Source organism: Ixodes scapularis, unplaced genomic scaffold (assembly GCF_016920785.2).
Source record: "Ixodes scapularis isolate PalLabHiFi unplaced genomic scaffold, ASM1692078v2 PGA_scaffold10__122_contigs__length_95168666, whole genome shotgun sequence".
Classification (NCBI taxonomy): Eukaryota; Metazoa; Arthropoda; class Arachnida; order Ixodida; family Ixodidae; genus Ixodes; species Ixodes scapularis.
The window spans coordinates 92,464,427-92,474,048 of record NW_024609836.1 but is presented as its reverse complement, the minus strand read 5'-3'; the positions used below and the strand labels follow the sequence as shown (position 1 = coordinate 92,474,048).

At 47.9% G+C, this 9,622-nt stretch overlaps 1 pseudogene; it reads left to right on the top strand.

Moving 5' to 3' along the window:
* Positions 1 to 1,033: 1,033 nt before the first annotated feature.
* On the top strand, positions 1,034 to 1,681 carry LOC120840703 (annotated as a pseudogene).
* Positions 1,682 to 9,622: the final 7,941 nt, after the last annotated feature.

Genomic DNA, 9,622 nt, shown 5'->3' with positions numbered 1-9,622 from the left:
CAACTGAGGTAAACAGGAGTAAGACGTCAGTAGAGCAAACGGGTTTTATCAGCTGCCACCAGTCTAACACCAACAAGGGTGAACGGCCTGCATTTTAAGGTTATGATGAAATTGCAAATAATGCAAAGATGCAGAATAATAAAACCCGTTTTCGGTAATGACGTCTAACTCCTGGTTAGCTCAATTAGTTAAGCAATTCACTGGAAATGGAGAGGTTCCTGGTTCGATACCAAGACCATGCGGACTTTTTCAGTCACGCACCAGTCATCTAGCTGTGTTTGGAGATTTGAGTTCCTACTAACTGTCCCCCATGTTAATTTTCTCCAGGGATTATAATCGTCATTCTTGTTCAGCTTGCTTACACCTTTGCATTACTTGCATAATAATTATAACCTTAAAATGCAGGCCGTTCACCCTTGTTGGTGTTAGACTGGTGGCAGCTGATTTGACTTCCGGCTGCCGAGCAGATCGGGCGTACTTACCATGAGCTCCGTCGGAGCGGTATCAGCGGCCCTTTCCGGCCGCAGCATTAGGAACGCTAACTCTGCATCGCAGGACTACGAAGTGATATTGCCTACGCTGGCTTCCGGCTCGTCTGTCTAAAACACGATTTTTTTTCATGCCGACGTGCGAGCCCGGCCCTGCCTTCTGGAACATTTCTAAGACGCATTGGCCCGCGCGGCACTTCTCCTTGAGGTGCTCGCCTTGGGATCGTGCTACTACAACCACGCATGGGCTGTTACTTTCAGGAGTGCCGAAGGCAAGAAGAAGTTGCTCGCAGCCGACGGCTTCACAGCCAAGGAAGGCCGTTGCGTCGTGGTGGACCCGAACAACGAGGACACGCGGCTCAAGCTCCCCTGGCTGCTGCACCACGTCCAAGATGAAGAAGTGCGTGTGGCCCTGGCATCCTTCGGCATGGTGACGGGGGTCACCAGAGACAAGTTGCACGTCCCAGGCTGCATGGAAATGGTGTCGACGACGCGCCTCGCTGACCCTCAAGCTGGCAGCCGGTGTCACGATGGAGGACATCCACCACCAGCTGCGCATCGCTGGTGACCCCGAGTTGGTGGTGGTGCCGGGCAGGGCGCCGCTTTGCCTTCGGTGCAAGGACATGGGCCATGTAGGTCGGGAGTGGAGAGCGCCACGCTGTGCGCTCTACAGACGCTTCGGCCGCAGTGAGAGGCTAAGAGCCAGTCCGTTCGCACTTACGCGAGCGTCGCAGGGCCCGTGAAGAGCGACGATATTTCGGAGCAGCTCATGGACGTGGCTGATGCCGAAGAAGCTGCCAGCGGAGGAGCGAGTCAGCTACCAGAGCAGGCAGCAGCACCCCTCGAACCTTCGGGGAGCGGTGATGACAGTCAAAGCGACGGTGGCCGGGGTAGAATACCGCATGCGGGGCCGTCGGCGGGTGGTGCACCGTGTGCGAAAAACGTCGGCATGGCGGAGTCTTCAGCTGTCGAGACGCCGTATGCTCACAGGGCGGAACCTATGGACGTCGAGACGGAGGTCACCACGGCCCTGTTCTCAAGCGGGCCCGTGAACCTAGTGGAGAAGCCAGTCAGAACTCCGGAGCTGCTGCCCCGGATTAGCCGCCCCTAAACGCACTCTGACGTGGCGGTCAAGCCTGAGACCTAAGCTCAACATACCACCGGACCGAAGGCCGACGGTGACGCCGTCCTAGCAATAGTGAGGGCTCGCGCTTTGCAAGGCACTGGGAACTCTAGGGGGACGAAAACACGACTTGGCCGAGAAGAAGACCTCCTGTAGCACCTTGGATTTTTCGGCTGGCGAAAATGGCCGGCCAGCGCTTCGGGACAGTGAGTCGTTCGGCGCCTCTCTGATAAACTTATCATCTTTTTAAGAGATTTATGTGCGCGCAGCAGAAGATCGAGTACAACAGTTGCCGGTGCGTCATCAGAGTGTGATGTTCTTGAAGACCTTAACGTAAAAATGTAACTTAGAGGACGTTGGGTGGGTTTTGTTGAATTGTAATGTACCCCAGTTCACGCATCACCAACGCGCAAGCCACGCCAGGTTTGATGGGGCTTATATGTCGGCGGATCTTGTCCCACTGTGCCAGAACTATGATGTTAAACATGTATATTTCAGTGATCACAGCTTGGTAATGTTCACCGCTAGGAACGAAACACAATCAAACGGCCTTTAACTGGGATCTATGGAAATTTAATGATACGCTTTTGAAAGATGAGGCCTTTGTGAGCGGAGTGAAAGCGAACACACAAAAGCTGCTGGAGGCTGGGAGTGGAAGGAGAATTCTGGGAGCGATTTAAGGAATAAGTAAAAACCAATGCGATAAAACGGGCGCGTATTTAGAAAAGGGCGAGAAAGAGCAAAACAATAAGAACTGCAATGTCAGCTCCAGTTTTTGCTATGTACGGAGAGCCCTCAATTTGGACAGTTTACGAAAGAATTCAGCGAAGTGAAGAGTTAACTAGAGCTTATCGATATAGATAACTACCAAGGAGCGGTGATAAAAGCGCGAGCCCAATTATTGTGGGCGGGAGAAACACCGACGAAAGCGCTCACTTCGCGACGAAACAAGATATGCAATACAAAACAAAATAAAAGAGATTCAATACGGCAACGAAATAACCCGTGACGAAAAAAAAGATGGTTAAGCGAGCTTCCCTTGAATATCACCTAGATCCATGGGCGTACCAACCGGGGGGCAAAAGGGGCGCTTGCCCCCCCCCCCCCCCCCCCCCCCAGTTCTCAGAGTGTGTGTGTGGGGGGGGGGGGGGGGGAAGAAGGCATGCGCTTTGCCCCCTCCTGAAACAGCCGCCACTAGGCAGGGCAAACACTGGCCGGTGGCGCCCAAGGGATACCAAGGGCACGGCCCCGCGGCCCTGGGGGGGGGGGGGGGGGGGGGGGAGAAGGGGGGGGGGCGTCTGGTTTGCCTCCCGCCCCACACACACACCCAAAACAAGTTGGTACGCCACTTCCTAGATCTTTCAGGGCATAAGATACGTGTTGAGGGAGGTTTCGAAAAAGTTTTTTTACCTTTAATGCCAAAAATTAATTGAGGTCCTCAAAGTCCTCATAGTCCTCAAAGTGCCGGTAAGTGTGCTGGAAATAAAAAGAGCGACTGATGATCTAAGCACAGGAAAATCTCCAGGACACGATGGCTTGGGGGCAGCTTTTTACAAGGCTTTTGAAGAACCTATGGCTGAAGCTCTGCACTGGGCGCTACTAGAGGCATACGAGGTAAAAGAAAGGCCGCCATCTTTCCGGAGAACCGACATCATTTTGATTCCCAAGAGTGAAGACCCTGTAAAACAGTTGTCGGCTAAATCCTATCGCCCATTCAGCCCTTAGCAACGTAAATTATAAGATTTTTATAAATATTTTTGGAAGAAGAATGCAAAATATAATAACATCCGCTGCTGGGCCTCACCAAACGTGCGGCATTAAAAGGCACGCAATCTTCACCGATATTCACGTGGCAAAAAGTATTTTAGGGTGTTGTGACTTTTTCAGCGGTAAAGAGGCTATGCTGCAACTTGATTTAGAAAAGGCCTTTGATCGGGTAGCACACTATATAGTTTTTTTCCATATTGGTACACGTGAATGTAGGTATTTTTAGTTTAGATGGTGTAAAAATGTCCCATGCAAAGTGTTTCACGAGACTTGCGTCAATAATTAAGTAAGTGAAAATTTTGAAGTGCACTCCTCGGTTCAGCAGGGATGCCCTTCGTCTACTTTGTTTTGGCTATTTATCTTGAACTCTTTTGTTTAAAGATCTTGAATAGTCAAAATATACCATATTTTAGGCTGGTTTTAAGTGAGGTCTTGCTCTTTTCATACACAGACAACATAGCTGTGCTTTGGGAGGATACAGGAAGTGTTAGCGTGGATGAGAAAGAAATTGCCTTGTTTTTGAAGATGACGGGTAGTGCCATAAATTGGAGCAAATGCGTTGGATTCTGGCACGGTTGTTGGGAATCCACACCATTTATTTTAGAAAACATGCACTCTACCGATTTGCCACCCAAGTACCTTGGCGTGCCACTGGAACATTAGCGTGATACCGCAGACTATCGGGGTGGTAGAGCAGAGGGAGAAAGTTCGGCAAAAGCAGCAAATTGGGGTGGTGGAGATCTTTCAATGATTGCTGTGTCATTAGTTTGCAACCTGTTTATCCTGGCAAAAGTATGGTATGTGCCTCAAGTGCTGTCAATGTCGATAATTAATGTTCAGAAGTTACAGATGGTGTTTGCAGTTTTCGTATGGGGTTCGGGATGAGAGCGAAGCAGTCGCACTAATTTGTTTCGTTCCACGCGAAACGGTGGACTTGGGCTTGTTCATTTGTTTCTTCGGCAGGTGGTTTCTCGTTTTATTTTTCTTCGAGACAAAAAAAAAAAAATATCTTGCGAGCTGTTCTGCTGGTCAGACTGTGCAATGCATTACCTGATTTTTTTTTTACTAGTACTTTTCAAAGTGTAAGGCGACATGTTGTTTTTTTTTATATGAAGTGGTCAGAGCCTTTCAGTTTTTAAAAGTACGTTTTTCATTAGAGTATTTAAGTGTTGCCGTACGGAAGCGCTTATGTAAAGATCTGGTTTACACCGTGCTGCGAATACCCTTGTACCTCTCCTTATATTGTTTGGTTCAAGAAAAAAATGTCCTTAAAATAGTTTTAAAAAATGACGGTTAGGCAAACTGTAAAGAGTTTCTTTTTCCAGCCACACAGTACACTACCCGTTAAGCCCTGGTTGCAGGGGAAAGCTCTTTTTGTGCCATGGTCAGTCAACTGCCTTCTATGTCGGCAACCCGAAACTTCGAACATGTGCTCATAAACTGTTAAGATGCTGTTTTTTTTTTTTTTTTTTTTTTTTTTTTTTTTTTTTTTTTGTGAGATAATCTGCAGCGTACCCTGAAAAAGAACTTGCCAGTAACGGATTTTGGTATTCGATTTCTTTCTGTACACAACGAAGGGGCTGCGCGTTATGACATGTTTATGCTGTTGGGCCTCCACAGCCTATGGAGGACTAGGATGGTTGTACGAAATGCTGATGTAAACCCTCGTCAGCCAAGGGAACATTTAATATAAAGTGTTATTTATGTAAGAAGTGTATGAAACGCTGACCGAAAAACCTAAGTGGGTGGCTACTCTGGACAGGCTGGTGTCCATGAAGCCATTTTAAACTATCGACGCAAGCCAGGGACTATCTGGTTGGTCTAGTAGTTTGCTATTGTTGTGAATGTGTTAAACTGTGTGTTAAAATAAAAGTAGTAACGGCAAAAAAATACTATGGCAGCCGATCAAACGTGTTTGCTCTACAGACGTCTAACTCCTGGTTAGCTTAGTTGGTTGAGTGCTCCACTGGAAATGAAGAGGTCACTGGTTTGACGCCAAGACCAGGCGAATTTTTTTGGTCGCGCACCAGTTACTTTGCTGTGTTTAGATATTCGCGTTTGTCCTTTGTCCGCCTTGCTCCCCTTCTCCAGGGAATATTGTCGTCAATATCTGAAGCCCGTGAAAGCTTTCTACAATTAGTGAGGGAAAACTCGTCCAAGACAAACCCTATCCCAGAAACTGAAAGAAAACAAAAAAAAAACAATACAGACGAAACATTAATTAAAAGTGTAAACATTAATCTATTTACACAGAAAGGGGAGCAAACCTAGGGAAATGAGGGGTGGGAAGCGTGCAGGGAAATAGCCATTTGACTAAAAAAAAGGTGCTTGCATGTTTTTTTTTTTGTTTTTTTTTTTCAATTTGGAAGCTAAAGTACATTACACCATTTTAGTAATCGCTTTCTGCATGCTGCAATCTTTGCCCACTGGATTGTGGAACGCATCCTGAGCATGCGCAGGAGCCCTCATTTGACGAATATCCGAAGACGCGCATGCGTCCATAGCCCAGTGACTCAGCATTTTGTTTCCTGAGTGGTAAGCTTTGCAAATGTGTATGGAGGTACTATACAGAACATCACTAAAATTTATCCATGCAAGCGAAGAAGCTATGTGATGATTTGAGTGGTTTGAGAGCAAAATATGCGGTTGAGGGGAGAAACCCTTGACGATAAATGAGGTGATAATAGGAGTGAGATAGAAAATGTTAAATGACTGAGGTCAACCTTATTTCTAAAAGCTAGCGTAACTGATTTTGGGGAAAATCGGGAGGCTAGATCACACACCGGAATGTAATCGTGAAATTTGGGGAAAAGACCGTGTCAGCTTAGGGAAGGCAAAGAGAAAGTACAAATTTTGAAGGCGGAACTGGGGACAGAAACTAGAAATATGGGATTGCGAAAACTGGGGAAAAGACAGCGTCAGCTTAGGGAAAGCAAAGGGAAAGTAGGAAGTTTGAAGGCGGGACTGGGGAGAGAAAATGGGGATGAGGGGTGCGTGAAACTCCGGAAAGAGGTTTTATTTCCCCCTTCCCTGGGGATTGTCTTCGAACACGGGTTTGCTGTCGTGGCAATTTCGAGTTCAACGAGCCGAGAGTTCCGTTAAAGGGAACCAAGCCCACAGTTTTTGTTTGTTTTTTTTCGTTGGCTGCCTTCGTGTGTAACCCTTAATTTCAGGGTTCATTTCACTCTCCATTTTTAAATCGAAGGCTTATTACACGAGGAAAATTTTTTTTTGTTATTTTTATATGCGTCTGCCGGTAGATGTTACCGCTGGAGGACAGATTACTCCTCCTTTTGCCAAAAATAAGTCAGTAACGAAAACTTAACCGGACTTTTGTCAGATTGTTGAACGGCGGCAGTAGAGTTTCGTCAGTTTTTGCGGCTGTTGAAATCTCATTTTCATCGCTTCGCTTACATTGTGACCATCATTCGGTCTCCCTTGACATCGCAGATTCTTTCATTTTTTTTTTTTTGCTTCTTTGTTTTATCTTAAAGAATAGGTTAACGAGTAAGCTCGCAGTATCATACCCTTTATAACGGCAAGAATGCAGCCAAGATGGACAATAATGTCGCTGGTGATAAAATGAAGTTGTCGAAGATGTAATTTATTGGCAGTTCTCGTAAAATATTGCTTAACTATATACCTCTACGATGTGTCCTTGAAGACTCAAGTAGTATCAAACAGAAATAACCATATGCATAATTGACCAATGCCCGTACATCATCAACCAAATAAAAGTCTTTTTGCATTCTTACGCTTGAAATATTAACAATTCTGTTTTCAATTAACGTCAGTAACGATAATCTTACTGCCGTCATTGTGAACATTCTGGTATGACTATTCTGGCACGACGCTTACGATGTTGGGAGGGAAATTTGGTCGAATGGAGCGTCGAGTAACACGGGGTCTTAACTTTTGACCAAAAAAAAAGTAAATAATAAACATCCTCCGCAACTGACAGCTCTAGAGAAATCATGCACGAAATATTTAGGCTCTTCGTCTGTTTTGAACAGCTATTGTAGTAAGCTCGTTTGATTCCCCCGCACCTTCTGCGCCGGTGCAGAAAAGTGTAGGGTGGTGAACTTCCGGTCGTATCTCAATACAGATTCCGGAAGTACACTGCATTATACACTCACCTGCACAGGTGCGAGAGCTGCAGGTAAATCAAACGAGACTAACCCTTATCTTATTCAAAAGTTGTAAAGCATTTTCTGAAATTTCCATCGGGAAAATGGCGGCCGACCGATCTCTCGGATACGTTGAGGTCTATAGAGCTCCATGTAAGCGAGTGATTCGGCATTGTCAAAATTGTCAGCGCCGAGACGCTTCTTTTAATTGACGAGGCGGGAGTCGCGTCCGAGCCGCCACCAACAGGCGAGAAAACGCGCTTGGCATCCGAGTGGTCGTCTGGCAGGACTCTGCGGACGACTCTCGTGGCGTCGTTGTCGTCGAAGCCTCTCGCGAAGAGGACGGATGGCCATGGCTGGAGTCACGTCGCCTTCCTCCGCGATGAAAAGGAGCTCGAAATCGTCGCTCAGATCGTCGACGTCAGTACTGCGAGATCCAAGGGTGACGGCCACGTTCGACGAAGCGTCCGAGGTTTGGCCATCGGGGGTAGCGGCCGCGTTCGATGAAACGCGCGAGGTTTGGCTGCCGGGGATGGCGGCCGGTTTCCTTGGAATGTCCGAGGTTTGACCGTCGGTATATAGGGTGGCCACCTTCGACGGAACGCCCGAAGCTTGGCTGTCGGAAACTCCTGCGTTCGACCAAGCGTCGGAGTCCGAGACAACAGGGGGGGGGGGGGGGGGGGGGGTGAGTTCGCGGACGAATGGACGGGTTCGAGTCGTCACCCTGGGGCCTTGGACGCGGGTCCGATGTGACCGTCCAGCCAGCGCCGACTGCAAACGCAGCGCAAATCGCGGTAGTCGACCTTCACCCTGTGTCCCTGGATGTGGACGAGATTGGGGATCGCCTTTGACATCTCCATCTTGACCAACCGGGTGCCGGTCCTGACGTCCGGGCGATCTCGAAACGTGGCGTGGTTGATCGCCTTCACTTTGCCTATCTGTGCGAGGACCTGCACCATGCGCCTCCTCCGACACGTACAGGGGGAGGCGGTACACAGAAACAAACACAACCTGGGCTGCCACTGGCTCCAGGGACACATCCACGTTACCTAGCGACAAGAACCCTCTCGCTACAAGACGGTGGGCGGCGGCCATGGTGCTGACAGCCTCGAGAACCTTACTCCAACGTGGTGTTGCAGGTACGACAGGCCATCCCAGCCGGCGACGGCAGTAATGCTCTCCATGATGAGGCTTGCACCGGAGTGTCCACCGGAACGTTGAACGCGAAGCACTGCGCCTTCGAAGGCGTCGACATGGCGGAGGCTTCGCACCCAGGGGACGCCAAATAAAGCAAGGTCCCTAAACGCGCGTAAAACGGGAGGCGCGCATAAAACATCCCTAAAGGGAAACTGAAGCGGTTCTGTATTCGAGTGAAAACACCTAAATTGACTTAATTTGGCCTCTAAAATCACGAATGTCGAGATTGCTTTTTTTTTTTTTTTAATTTTGTACACAGATGCTGTATAAATTAATTTGTAAAGTAGCACTGAAGCCTCTCCTTCTCGGGGCGGTGTCATATTAGGAGTTTTAGGAATTTCTGCTCTCGCGCATCTTTAGCGCCTTTCAAAGCTATGCACGCGCACTCTTGCTATTTTCAGAAAGGTCAGAAAGAGACGTCACGACTGGCGTCAGTGCGGAAAAATATAGTGGCAGGCCTGCAATTACGCGCGCTGCCCACACGAGCGAGCCGCGCTTGGCGGCCCAAAGATCCTAAAGTATGACATCACGACTGGTCGGAGGTTTCTCGTGTTTTTTTTTGCGTTTAGTTACATCTTCAAGGTAAACGAACGTGATATTCATATTCCCGCCATAAAAATACGCCAGAATTCACCTCTAACTCATATTTTTTTTCATGAAGTTTTTAAGCTTATCTCTAAGAGGATACGTAACTTAAATTTGGAGCTCACAAACAAGGCTGGAGCGATAGGCGGGACGCTGCAAAACCCAAAAACATTATTCATACAAAGATTTCTCTAATGAATGGCCTTTTTTTTTTTTTGGAAAAGAAGGGTGTTATTGAACACAGCCGACGAGGCCGACGAGACATGCGACGTCACGATTCTCATCCCCTCTCCTCTTCGCTTCGTCCCCTGGAGCAACAGCTGGTGAACCGACGC